Raw genomic sequence first — 15,000 nt, 5'->3', positions numbered from 1 at the left:
GCCAACTTGCTGCAACGCAAGTGCGGATTGTCGGATACCATGTCCAGAGTCGCCCATTGCACAAAACATACACTCTTCTATTGTCATGCCCAATGCAATAATCACCAAACCATTCAACGAATGCTATGCGTTGCCGTTGTTGCAGTCGTCAGCGCGGTGTTTCGTGCCGTCGTCGCAGTCTCTCCAGCGCAAATCATTTTCCTGATACCTATTTCGTTTTATTGTGGGAGACACCGTAGCGCGGTGTGCTGCGCAGGATGGCCCCTGAAAATAGCGATATTTGGTTCCTCAGATTGCTGCTCCACAACGTGAGCGACGAGGATTTTTCATGTAAACAGAGTTTACTACTAAAAATAACTGATTTTATGTTAAGTCATCTGCCGAGGTTGATAAAACGAACGCAGCTATGCCGAATAGCAGCGCAGAAATGCACTACACACGCACTTTCTCGGGGTACTTGTATGGGAAACATTTACGTGAGGCCTCTTGCTTGGAGTGCTTGCCTGAAAGCAGACTTGACTTAGTCTTCATATGGTCACAATAACGACATCAAACCATCAATGGTGCCATTTATAAGTGTAATCAATCAGAACGTTTATATTTCGTGAGAAAAAGTCCGTCCCGGTGGCTCAGTTGGTTAAAGACCCGCCTTCCGCTCCACCCACCCCCGGCAGGGTGGGTTCGAGTCGCTCTAAGGCGCTCGCTATATGCCCTTGACAAGCATGGCTTGCGGGTGGTGGCAGCGGTCGCGTTAAAGGTCAGTTGACGTCAGAGGGCAGGACGGACCGTGCCGAACATTGCGGCACGTTAAGCTTTCGGCACTAAATTCTGTCGTCTGGAATTGCACGAGCGGGTGGTGGGGGTCAGGGCTCACACAACAAGCACTGCTTGGCGTGAGCGCTGATCCCAGAAATCCATCCACTCAAAGGGTTCGTATCAAATTCATAAAAAAGGAAATAGAGCTTTGTAGTTTATTTCACCAGGACGATGCTAACAAGCTTATCATTGTCATGATCAGACGGACTGGAGCATAGTAGCTGTCATCGGTCGATGTGAGAATACGATATTATCTCGATAGCAATTTCTTGTTCTAAAGCGGTTGACTTCCGATCCACTTCACTCATTAAAGGGTGAGTATGGGTCGTTTTAGACACTCGCTGTTTGCCCCCGAAATGGATGGATCGTGGGTGATGGCAACGAAAGCAGTCAAGGATGAATAGATGCGCTTAATAAAAATATATGCAATAATGAATAAAACAGCACATTCCTGGCAAACACTGCCAGTCCAGTTTGAAAAAGACTGCCGTCATTTCCTTTTCATGACAGAATTCGAAAACTTGGTTTGCTCCTGTTGCCTGCTAAAGTGCTCAGAGAAATAAAGTAGATTGTGTCTTTGGCATGCCCATCGTATGTTACCAATAATCGTGGCAAGGAAATCATCGCCGTAGATTTTAGCAGAATTGTTCGTGAAGCACGAACTGAACATTACGAGCCCATGCGATACAATGCCTACTTTCCTAAAAATAATTATTCTGGAGCAGCACCAGATGACTGACAGAAGCCTCTGATTGCTATGCCAGCTTGCTGGCAGACATAATGCTTCCGAGCGGCCAGCAGCACTCCTCAAACAGCCATCCAGAGCAGAGTAGCTGCGTTCTCAGCAGCAGCTCATCAGTTCAACAGTAGGGCACCTCCCCAGCTAACGAAGGGCTGAAGTTGATGTCCATACCGCTGCCGTCAATATCCGCAATAGCGAGCTTCATCCTACCGGAAAAAATACGCAAAAAGGGCCGCAAGCTGAAAACACCAACAACGCATCGTTCGCATATTGCAAGCAAGTACATCAGAAGAAACAGTCGAGAGATATCACAAATATATTGTTGCACAAGAAAAAAGTCATGCAGGCCCAGGACATCGTCTAAAGCCTTTTCAATGAGGGGAGGCAGACTTCTTACCCATACATAAATAAGCCTTATATGACGCTGTACACAATGACTGGAACCGACTTTTTTAATTGAGGTTCATTTTACTATAGGAGGGGTTTCCACGTTACTAAGTGGCCAAGGATGTACAATATTGGAGGGTTTTTCACCCTCCAAGCAACATGGCGCTGCCCTGCGAGTGGACCGGTCGTATAAAAAACAACAAATCAATAAAAGAGAGTCCTGCCACGCGACAGCACAATGCACGAAACGGAAATGATATTGCACAATGCACACTTACCGATGCGCCCAGCACGCTCACAAAAACACTTCCAGGAGCTGTCCTCCCCATGCGCCAACTTGTCTGGGCGGGGTGGGGGCGGGGGGAGGGGTAGCCATCCCTCCGCGACGGGACGGGTCAAACAACCCCCGGCCGCCAGCCGCCAGCATAACAACCGGGACGCCGGGGCGGGGACGATATGACCAAGCAAAGGCGAGGGAACGATCGCGTTACTGGGGGGGGGGGGGGGGGAGGGCTCGGGGGATAGAGTCCACTTCCCAACATCTGAGATAATTCAGCACTAGGCTTGCGGCGGTACATGAAAAGAAACGACTCAAATGCCTCTGACCCCCTCCCCCATTCTTGACAACTTCCCCCGCTCCTGCGACCAAGAAGGGGCACGGGGTGGGTCAGCGTTGGCAGAAGCGAGGGCAAGTTCCGGCGGCGTCAGGCACGGCGGGATGCCATCGATGGGAAGGCGGGTCTGGACAGGTTGACTGCCGGCGTCGCCGGTGTGGCGTCAGCGAGCGGCGCCGTCTGCCACTTCCTTGGTTCGTGCAAGGAACACCCCTTGTTCATGAGGGAGTCCCCATGCTCAACAGCATTTATACAAAGAGCAGTGCCGCTCAGCTCCAGGTTGAAATCACACCCTAATTGCAGTAGTTTCGAATCAAGCCGCAACAGTACGAACTAGCAGGCACTGACCGCCAGTCGTATGCTGCTGTTGCAGGCAACACTAGCGTTGAAAACCTGTTATCGGTCACCGCGAAGACAAGGATTTTATGACAAACATGCGCTTGGAAAAAGGGCTTGTGGAACTTCACCCAACAAATGTGCGTGATACGCGTGATGCAAAGTGCGTTTGGTAAAATAACGTGCGAAAAGGCTAGTACCAAAACCTCGTAAGCAAATGTTTGTATGGCTTAAGGAACGCCTGAAAAATAATTGTTATGGCAAAACGTTGACGGGGAGGCAAAAGCTCCTAGGCAAAGGGTTTGCATGCGTAAAGTGAAATATAAAATTTATTTCAAACCATCTTGAGCACGTTAATGCTGGCAACACACACTTGCTTGACAAAAAACACGCACGTAAAAATTGCTAAGCATCAGTGACACAGCATCGGTTGTTTGCATGCAAAGCATTCGCAAGAGGACGTGTCAGAAAAAAATGCATCGCCGAATATCAAATTATTCACGCCATCTCTTCGATGTCGCCTGAATACTGCCTGTGAAGGATGGATTCGTCTCTCAGTCATGGAATGAAGCCTGGCTATTGTTAAACGGAGAGTGTCTAATGTTTTCGGTTTTCTTCTTACACGCCTAAGGGAAGTTGAACAATGGTCTATGGTTAATTCTGGTTGCTAAGTGTGCACTTGGGTCTCGCAGCAGTTTTGATTTATTTATTTATATCCATCCAATCGATGGCTGTACGTGAACAAACGCAATCCTAAAATGTAAACCAATCAACGGGAACGAAAGGTCGAACGCACTGACATATGTGGCAACTAACTGTACGCTATATACATGACCATTATTTTGGTTGCTAGGTAACGTAGACATCATTTTGGTTGTTAGGTGACGTAGAATAGTCACATTTCCCTAGAGCCTAGTGCAGCCGATTGACGCGACAGAATACCTGTTCCTCATCTCAGTATATCGTAGGCCGACATGAATTGGTGCGTATTAACTGACCAGCTATACCTTGCGTCTAAACCCGTACACTCGCAGTCCTCAGCTGAATGAAAAAAAAAAACATCAACAAAATGGCCGCCGCCATCACCGGGTTCGCAAGCTGCTGTCAGCGCTGACAAGCGACATTCTCGAAAAGCCATTGGCTAGAACCAACGATACCTGCTCAATTATGTCGATGTATTAAGTAATGAATATTGCTTGGGGAACACCCGATAATTTCGTTCTTTCGCACAAACGAGAAAAAAAATTGGGACCGCGGCTATGTTTCGTCAGTGGGACGAATTTGTAGAAACCAACGGCACCAAAAGTTGTAAATCAAAATTAGCTACCATTCAACGTGCTCAGTCAAAAATTCTTACTTGACTAGACACGCTCCCTTTATATATCCGGTTTTCTGTTCAAGCATTATGGTTTGGAAAATATTCGTCGGCCTCAGAATACCGTTATGAGAAGTCCTAAAAACCGAAAAAAACGTTTGTCCAAACGTCGTTTAGATATAAGGATGAGCTTGGCGACGGCGAAGAACTGTGAATTCCTGGACTAAGTTTCGCACAAAACATGACGTGGTGCTCTTTTTATCTTCATTCACCGCTGCGCGACTTTCAGTTTCGAGCCGATTCTAGATTTCGAAACACGAAGTAAGCGTTCATGTGCTTTAACGCGCTATCTATGCTTTGTTGCGGTTTTGAGCCTGTAGCAAACCTTTTGCCTTCTTGTGTGACCATGTTAGGGGTTTCATGAAAAATCAAATAACGCACATTTTTAGCGTTAGCAGGATACATGGCATGTGACATGCGACCATAGGATGCAATAATTTAAGTTAAAATGTACTTCTCCCATTGTCAGGAGACGGCGTCAGTATTGCTGTCGGACGCACTGCATCCTTGGTGACTGTCTGACCTGAATATGATCATGCATACATCAGACATCTGAATTTCAATCTTCGTGTGCGCACTCATGTGAAACTGACTTTGTCGATGAAAACATTTGCGGACGAATGTTCGTGTGTCCACATCAAACATCTGCAAAAAAACCTTAGCGTAAGTAGTTTTTTGGACAAGCTTCACCCTTGGCAAACAAACTAACGGACTTATTCATACGAACGTTTACGATGCAAACAGTGTCGTGCTGAACTTTTTCACTTCTGTTTTGCCGAGCAAGGCTCTTCCGTAAGGTTCTTTTCACAATACGAAACTGATACCGTACGAAGCCTATCTTGACGAACTTTACGCGTGCAAACTTGTAACTTGCCAATAACTGTCGCACAGCCTTTTCTTTACGTGCCTTTGTCCGCAAGCAGAGATAACACTCCTCGGGTGTCATCTAGTGCCTGTGTCAGGAACTGCTGAGTTCAAAAGTACGCTTAGAAAAAGATCGCGCGGCAATTTTTCTTGAGACTAAGTTTGTATGCCTTAGCTCATTAGAACGACATAGATATGCTAAAGAGCTCACTATGCAAAAAGTGAATCATGCAAAGGCTACAAAAGATACAGGTTGTGTGAAGAAACAGTCGCCGGGAAACTATCGTAACGGACATATTCTGGGCCGAAAAGTTCACGGTGAAAAGGTCGTATGCGTTGTTTAAAGGTTACTACCTCTAAGCGGTAGAAAATCCTTGGAAATATTCACAAGTTGTCACGCAAAGTTGTAATGTTAGTAATGTGTTTGTACGCATATGTAATCCCACACACATACACACACACGCATACGCACACGCACACGCACACGCACACACACACACACACACACACACACACACACACACACACACACACACACACACACACACACACACACACACACACACACACACACACACACACACACACACACACACACACACACACACACACACACACACACACACACATATATATATATATATATATATATATATATATATATATATATATGTATGTATGTATATGACATCCATACACATGCGCTTGTCAGGGACACGTTATGTGTTGTTGATCTATGCAATCAGCACAATATGACTGACACCAGCATTTCTCAAATCCTACCTCAATAACTACTGAAACATTACCCCAGGTAGTAAAATGAGCCCAATCCCATGTAATGGGTTATTAAAACCGGGCCTAGGCCGACAGCCCAGACTGTCTGCACCAGCACCCACCATCCTACCAGATGTTATGAAGCATTATCAGTTTTGATACATAAGGCATTATTATACATTAGTGGTTACAAACATTTGGGCTTCTGATAGTGACGCACTTATCATTCCATGCTTTTTGTCCAGCTTGGTAAGTTTTAGCCATGTTATATGCTAGGGGTATCACTTTTGAAAATTGGCTGGAAGTTCACATGGCAGTGCCGAACTGATATGCCCCCAAGACCCGATTTTTCCACACATTTTGACCACATGACTTTGCTTCTTTGATGTTAGAATTTAAAGAAAGTTTTTTTGATGACTTATAATTGTTTCCATGGGAGGAATGACTTTTCATTTCAAGTTAACATGAGGCTGAGAGGGGGATTGTCAAAAAAAAAACTCAATGCAATGGGTTGCTGGAACTGGGCGTATGCCAAAAGCACAGACTGTATGCACCAGCACCCACCATTCAGCCATGGAAGAACTGTGACAAGCATGACTGATATTCAGATCATTCATCAGCCATGATCATTCAGCCATGCAAGAACTGTGACAAGTGTGATTCAGGTTCAAATGCTGATTAACCATTTCCCTGTCTTCAACTCAGATTCAAGCAATGATTAACCATTTCCGTCTTCAAGCTGTCTCACTTTCGTGTCACCCTCTACTTCTCTTTATGAGCTTCAAACAAGGAGTGCTGAGAACAGATTTCAGCCATGCAAGAACTGTGACAAGCATGGCTGAGGTTCAAATACTGATCATTCAGCCGTGCAAGAACTGTGACAAGCGTGACTCAGGTTCAAATACTGATGAACCAGCTCCCTGCCTTCCAGCTACCTCACTTCCATGTTACCAACTACTTTCCTTATGCGCATCAAACAATAGGCGCTGAGAACGGATTTTTCATCAATCCATTCCTATATTCTATTACTCCATTACACTTCTCAGAGCCCATCAGCCTGGAAGGCACAAAAATGAGCATGACAAGAATCAAGAATGAGTTTTCGGACACCGCCCACCTTGCCTCGCCTTCCAGCACTGTATGCACCACAAACGTCCGCATAATCTGGTAGACTTCAGTGGAAGTTCAGATGCGGTCGAAAGGGTTGAAAATCGCCCGCCCTCGCCAGCGTCGTCAGCTGATATTAGGGGTTACGATACGTTAGGGATTATGATGCACTAGGTGTTTTGACACATTAGGCGTTATGATACATTAGGAGTTGCGATACATTAGAGGTTATGAACGTTAGGCGTTACGATACGTTAGGCGCTATGAAACATTACTGGTTATGATGCACTAGGCGTTCCGATACATTAGGTGTTGTGATATATTAGGAGTTGCAATACATTAGGAGTTGTGAAACATTAGGTGATTTGATACACTAGGCCTAATGATACATTAGGTGTAGTGACACATTAGGGGTTATGATATATTAGAGGTTATGAACATTAGGCCTTGTGATACGTTAGGAGTTACGAACATTAGGGGTTATGATACATTAGGGGTTTATATATTAGAGGTTATGAACATTAGGCCTTGTGATACATTAGGTGTTTGAACATTAGGTGTTGTGATACATTAGGGGTTACGAACATTAGGTGCTGCGATAATCCCCGAACTTATCATCATATATCACAGACTTTTGAGTTGCAATGCTAAATGTGAATGACATCACTTGAATGACAAATATTTCTGGAAAACATGTTATCCATACCCTTGGTTGCACGCAGCATCACAAGCGCTGCGGTAAAGGCCATCATCGATGAAATATGAATGGTGATAAGCGGGAAATACAGATCATTTCAAAGCTGCCATGCGAAATGTATTCCGTGCTATTGCATGACGTATCCACTTGAGGACAGCAAACGCCATGTAAGAACAGGCGTGTTGTTATTGAATACTGGTTCTAACATTGCAGCTTTTATGGCACATTCGAATGGTGTTTGTGCCCGCGCACTTTGTAATGCGCGCAATCAAGCAATGACGTACTCAGGGGCATATTTACGGAACAGGGAAATTGTGTTGTTCAGGCAGCCTTTTCCACTACAAGTATGTTGATGGTTATAAGTGAGCTTATCTGATAACATCTGGTGCTTGCTTCAATATCCTCAAATGAGGAGCATACCCCTTAAGGTAACGATGCTGGCTCCCCGCGCGTGTCCAGCGGCACCGTCGGTTGCCGCCCGCCGCCCGCGCAGGCCATGGATTGCTGCGTAGTGTTCCTCAAAAACCACCGCTGCTCAGAAACCAGAGACGTCATATACACGTTTTGGTGTCGGAACACGCGCAATGGGTGCTCAATAAGCCGCGAATAATTTGGACATGATTGCACACATGCCGGAGAGGTATTCTCAAAAAACCTGAGGGGTTCATGCGACCCCGCTTTCCAGAGCAGGAGCAAGATAGCTTTCTTGCATTTTCCCAGCCCGGCACTCTCTTTTTTATATGCATGGAGGGACACAGAGAGGTCTTGGCGGGAGGCGTCACTTTTTTCTCCAGCACTATGAGTCTTGAACAGCTGGCTCATCGAATGTACGGCTCAACCACTAACGGCATGATCGCTTGGCTGAGTCCATTTCACACACGAAGGGAAATTTTGCAGGCGGTGTCTCGCTGGCTTTCGGCCGGCCATTTGGCGTCTCTATTCCCCGACGGGGAGCCATTGCTGGTATTTCATTTAGCATCGGGAATCCTCAGACTCAGCGTGCCGTGCTTGCAGTAATAACAAGCTCACGCATTCCTAACAATATTCCTAATGAAGTACGCTTGAGAATCATGTGCCTTTGTACTATTGCAATTTATCAATATTTCGGGAAAAGTCGGTCATGCAGTGGTTGAACAATATCTGGCTGGTGAGCTGACGCCACCCGAACTTCATTTTTCTCAATGTCCAATGAAAGCCCGGGAGGGTATTCCGGGTCCCGGTGCGCCAACGCTCGTCGTTGTAATGTGTTCCATATTCACGCCGACTGGGGCCGCACCAAACTCAGCTCGAGTTTTGGTGCGGTTTAGCTCACGATATCCACGGCCGAGTCAACGGTTTTGGCAGGAGCTTAGCATGTGTGCAATTCTGCGTGCAATGCCATGCATTCAGAACAGTCGCTGTGGACATCGATCACACATCCCGCCACTCGCAAGCCCATCGCCGACCACGTTTCATTGCGATCAGACCACTTGCCAGAAGATCAGACCCGACCACATGCCATTGCGACGAGAACGGAATGATCACGTGAAACGAGACAAAAAAGGGAACCGTCCATTGTGCAAGCTAGTCGTCTTCTGAAAGCAATACACAGTGTACCACATCTGTACTCTGATCGCACCACCATCCCGTCGCCGGTTGCTGTCTCCCCCCACCTGTGCGACCGTGACAAGCCGCTGCTCCGCAACCGACGGGCGGCGGCCACCTGCACCGTCGCCAGCGAGGCAGCGGCCGCCGTACCTGCCACCGGGCTGTGGCGTCTCCGCAACCGACGGCCGGCGGCCACCTGCACCGTCGCCAGCGAGGCAGCGGCCGCCGTACCGGCCACCGGGCTTTGGCGTCGACGGAGAAGGTTGGCCGTGTAAACTGGACCGCGCTCACCGAGCGACGGTGTCTCCTCAGCCCCGGTACGGCAGGCCGTTCTGTGCAGGGTAGGGTTCGTGACCGTCGGGTCTATTCAATCTGCCATGCGCAAAGTCGGGCTTGTTTTGGTCGGGTTTGTTTCAGATGAGCGTATTCAGGGCCCTCCTTTCCAGTCGGGTGTACTCAAAGTCGGGCTTACTCTAGCCGAACTTGTGCTGAGTATGGCCTCGTTTAGGGTCAGCTTTATTACAGGTGGTATCATGCTGACATACTTATTCCAAGCGCGCAGCCAGGATCTCTGACGAAGGTGGCTTGCAGGACTTGTGAGAATGGGTTGTGAGAGCAGAGCAGTTCTTTCAGAAGAGGGCCCCGCCCCGTTCATGATACAGATGATAATTGAAGGCTTGCCGTTAATGCCGGGGCGATAGCACCACAGGCCATCTCCGAACCTGCAGCGGTATCGCGAGACCACCTCGCGTATGCCACGTTCGAGCCGGCTGAGACCGGGGAAAGCGCGCCAGTTGCACCGATCACCGGCTCACAACGCCCAGAGAAGCCAGTGCATAGCCAGGTAAGGAGGCGGTCGAAAATGGGTACAACTGGTAGCATCATTTATGAACGGCTCTGTGTCCACTCGGGGCAAGTTGTTACAAATGTAGTCATATTGGTTCAGTGTTGAACGGTCGCCACGGTCAACCTCAACCCGCTGTTCGCTCCAATTTTGAACTAACTGAATCCCAAATGCTGAAACAATGAGCTAGATTCCCCAGCACCAAGTCACTTTGTCATTACCATCGTGTTCCAGGCCCCAGAGTTATCTGCATAACCCGAGGTATTATTCCGGGAAGTGGCAAACGCTGCGCGTGTGGAGCGGATCGGCGAGCCTGTGACTGCGACGCGCCTCGGTGACGGACCGGGCGCCGGAGGGGCTGCAGTACGCTGCTGGGCGATTTCGGTTGGTCTGCTTCGAATGCCGCCTCCGCTCCGGCTGTCGTCGTGCGCTGCCCAGCAGTTCTTGGGGATGGCCGGCTCGCTCGGCGCCGAGTACGCCAACAAGGTGGTCACGAGCGGACGAACGCGCTGCCCTTCGTGAACCAGACCGGGCGCGCCACCCGGGCTCAGTCGGGGCAACCGGAACCGCTGGCAGCGACTGCACCATTGCCCCCCCCCCCCTCCTCTCTCTTCACCGGTTCTGCTGAGTGGCTCACGGCATGGTGTGGTGATACCGCCCCCCCCCCCCCCCATGCGCTGGACTGCGTGAACACTCCTTCATAATGGTTTTGCCACACGAGAAAGTTCCTCCTGAACTCGGCAAGCTGGTTTATCTGAAATCCTGTAGCGATATCAATATTAAACCGTAAGATGAAGCCTTTTATCTTTCAGATGATTTGCCGTTATTTGTATTCAATGCGTACTGTAAGGATTGGTGACTAACATTTTGACAGACATGAACGCGCCTCTTCATTTCACCGATTGGCTGCAAGCTATCTATGAGGACGTATTTTGGGGCAAGGTTTTCGCCTTCGACCATCATTTGCGTGGCAATACAAATACTGGACGTAGAGCGGCATAGAAATGTTCATCGAATCATCGAAGACATTCTAAAATTAGGTGCAAGCAGGTGCAAGGCGGTACCCTGTAAAGCGGAGCTTACATTTTGACTAATGCCGCGCGCGCGCGCGCGCGCGCGTGTGTGTGTGTGTGTGTGTGTGTGTGTGTGTGCGTGCGTGCGTGCGTGCGTGCGTGCGTGCGTGCGTGCGTGGTGCGTGCGTGCGTGCGTGCGTGCGTGCGTGCGTGCGTGCGCGTGTGCGTGTGTGCGTGTGTGCGTGCGTGCGTGAGTGCGTGCGTGCGGACGGCTAAGAAGGGCCAATGTAGAGCAGAAGAGCAGATGAGAGCCGCGCAGGTTGACACAGCCACCAGTTCCGCAGGCAGGTTCGGAGCCCCAGCTCGATCCCGAGCCTGAGCCCGAGCCCGAGCCAGGGTCCGTGTTCGAGCCCGGGTCCGAGTCAGTAAGTGCGGAGTGGACCACCATGACAACATCAAGTCCAGGGCCAGGCATCACCCGGGCCGTGCCGACGCTCCCTATCCGAGATCCCGTGCCTATCCCGGACCAAGAAACGGCGCACGCAAAAAGGGCCTGGAAATGTGCACGAATGGAAACGAACGAAGCCAATGACCGGAGCCTGCGAGGAGAGGCGTGTGGAGCGAAACTTGCGAGAGCGTCACAGTCAAGAGAAGCACCGACTCAGCGAGAACCGGCACTCTGATTCGGGGGCCTCAGTGGGCGGAGACGCTCTGCACTTGACAGTTGCACCAACATGTGAGTGGATAACAGGCGCGCAGCCATGACCTTGGCAAAGGGGGTCACATGATTGTCAAAGGGCCGCTGATAGCAAAAGGCCACCTCCCAAAATCGCCGGATATGGCCCATTTGTCATTAATGACATGTTTGTCTTGGATACACACACACACACACACACCACACACACCACACACACACCACACACACACACACACACACACCACACATATATATATAATATATATATATATATATATATATATATATATATAATTTCGCACGTCTATAACTTGAATAGAGGCCAAGCGCTACCGCGAGATCAATTCCGCCTGAAGTTTGTAGTCAATAAACTGAAAAAGCATGCGTTAAATGACAGCATGAAAAATCACAGTCACCCTTCATTTTACAGAGGTTCAGTGGACTCTCTTTAGTACGGTAAACCCAGCAACGTTGGCAGAATTTGTATCTGGCTTGTACAGACATCGAGGGCCCCGCGAATGGAGATTGAAGATAAAAATGGGTTAACAAGTTGTATTCACCTGACCAAGACATGTTTGTTTGACTCTGTCTAACATTCAGTCAAAATCAAGTAGTGTTACAAATTATGCTACTTGGTTTCGAGCATGCGCACTCGCATTTCTTACAAAAGCTCAACGCCGGGCGTTGCAGCATCCGTAGGCCACGCAGCGTCGGGCCCGTGGGTAGTACTAGGCCGTAGTTAACAGGCAAACAAAAAGAATGACGCATTTGGAGGAAGTTCATTCGAGCGTTTTAGAACACAAATCGTACCCCTACAAATAAGCCTGGAGTCTATTTCACCCGTGCGATTTTTAGATTGATGATAACGGATGAGCCTTTAACTTGAATCTGGAGGTGGAACTGGAAAAACATAGGTAAAATATATATTTTTCGTTTCCATTTGAGTATAACCTTATGAGGCACATTGCTGTTCCCGGCTAAGGCTGAAGGGCCGTTCTGTCCCACTATGGTGTTTCTTCCGGCCGTCATTCTGGCGACACGGCGCGGGATCCCCTGGTAGATCCGGAGGTCCTTAGAGGGGTACATGGTATCGCATTCGCCCGTTCCATGATTTGGGAGGCCTTCTGACCGCGCAGTTGGCCCCGGATCGGCGCCTCAACCGTTATCGACTTTACAACATCCCTGATTGCCGCAGCGGTCAAACATTGGCGCATGGACTCCAGTTTGGTTTAACGGGTCCATATTGGAATTGGTTTGGAGGGCACTGGGGCCCTTCGGCACTGGGGGCCCTGACTGGCACAGGACCCTTCTTTTGCCTCAATGCGAGCACTCATCATGAGTTTCTGTGCTTGTTTTCATGGTCAGAGGGCCCCGACCGACGCAAGAGAGCCTCTGTCATGGTCAGAGGGTTCCGACCGACGCAAGAGAGCCTCTGTCCTTGGGGCTCCGGTTCTCATACCTGTTAAGCAAATCTTCCCCCGACCGATATCTTCCCCTGACCGACATCTTCCCCCGACCGATTCGAGGCCCCCTGCTGACATAGAATACCCTGTTAGGCACTGTGGGACCCTGAACGATACATGAGCTCGGACCAATGTAAATCGCGGTCCCGGCCTTGTTCCTGCTTAGAAAATGGGCCCCCAGAGCTCAAACCAGCACGGAGCTGACTGCTCAATGTTCGTGATCTGCGGCCGAAATGGAGGAACGCTCTGTCTCAGGGGTCCCTATCGGTGCAAGAGATCGTCCCACTGACATTTGAGATCACAGCCCTATGGGCGGATGTCCTTAATGCGACCTACAGCCAGCCACTCGGACCCTTCAGCCTTCCATTGATGCCCCTGGTCTTTGACCTCGAGGAACCCTTCGGTATCTCTTCGGGCTCCCCTCAAATATCGCTCCGACTCGGGGCCAGTTGCTACCACAGGACCCCTGTTAGGCACTGTGGCCCCTGAACGACACGGGAGCCCCTCATTGTGTCAGGGACCCCAAGCATTGCAAATCGCGGGCCCCGGCATCGTTTTTGCTTGGGAAATGGGTCTCAATGTCTCAGACGGATTCTCAAGCGGTGCAAGACGACCTCTGACTGATTATTCAGGTCACAACCCTACGGGTTGCGACTCTTTATGTGACCGACAGCCGGTCTCTCGGGCCCTTATGCCCTCCAACCGGGCCCTTGATCGCCGGTTCCGATGGACCGCTCGGGCCCTTATTCGGACCTCATTGAACATTTCTCTTGGTCGGCTCGGGGCTCTTGCGAGGGCAGGGCCCTCTTTTAGGTGTTGTGGACCCCTGACAGATGCAAGGCCCCCGACCAGTGCAAATCGCTGGCCCCGGCTTTATAGTTGATTGGGAAGTGGGCGCTCAGGCCCATACTGGCACGGAGCCGACTGTGCGGTACTGGTGGTACTTGACCGACATTTAGGTCCACATCGCTCAGCGGGTCAGCATCAGCAAACATCGACATCTGCAAAAAGGGCCCTCTGACCACTATTTGAGGGCCCGTCTTCGCAGGCAGGGGCCCCTGTATAAGACCACAGCCAGCTCTTTGTGTCCCTAGACACTCCAATCGGGCTCTTCATCGTCGGACACGGTGGGCCCTCCAGGTTCTTCCGGCCTCCTCGAACACTGCCTCTGGTCGACTCGGGCCCCTTGCCAACACAGTGCCCCTGATGACGCCGCGGAATACTGACAGACGCTGCGGCCCCAGGAACGTAAACCGCTGACTTCGGCTTTCTTCCTGCCTGGGAAATACGATCTTGGGGCCATGCGGTCACGGAGCCGACTGTACGCAACTGGTGGTGTCTTATCAAAATATAAGCCCTTATCGACTCAGTGGGCACCGATCAGCGCGCAGGGCTCTCTGGCTGGAATTGGAGTGTCCTTCCCTGCGGGCCGGGTCCCCTGAATGCGACCTCCGGCCGGCCTTTCGGGCCCTTAATCGTAAGTTCAGGGGTGCCTTTCGGGCACCTTAGAGCCTAAGCGGGGGCACGTACTCCTTGTGCCACCTGCCCACGCTACTGTAGGAGAAACTGGGACGACAAGTTAGGATACTGCAGTCTGTTCTCCGTTGCCATTCCTCCGGGTCACGCACCGGTCACATTTAACGTGAGGCTGGGTCATTGGGGCAATCGCTGGGGGATCGTACTG

The sequence above is a fragment of the Pollicipes pollicipes genome, unplaced genomic scaffold (genome assembly GCF_011947565.3).
Source record: "Pollicipes pollicipes isolate AB1234 unplaced genomic scaffold, Ppol_2.1 Scaffold_7261;HRSCAF=8764_pilon_pilon_pilon, whole genome shotgun sequence".
In the NCBI taxonomy this organism is placed as follows: domain Eukaryota; kingdom Metazoa; phylum Arthropoda; class Thecostraca; order Pollicipedomorpha; family Pollicipedidae; genus Pollicipes; species Pollicipes pollicipes.
This window is presented reverse-complemented; position numbering follows the sequence as displayed.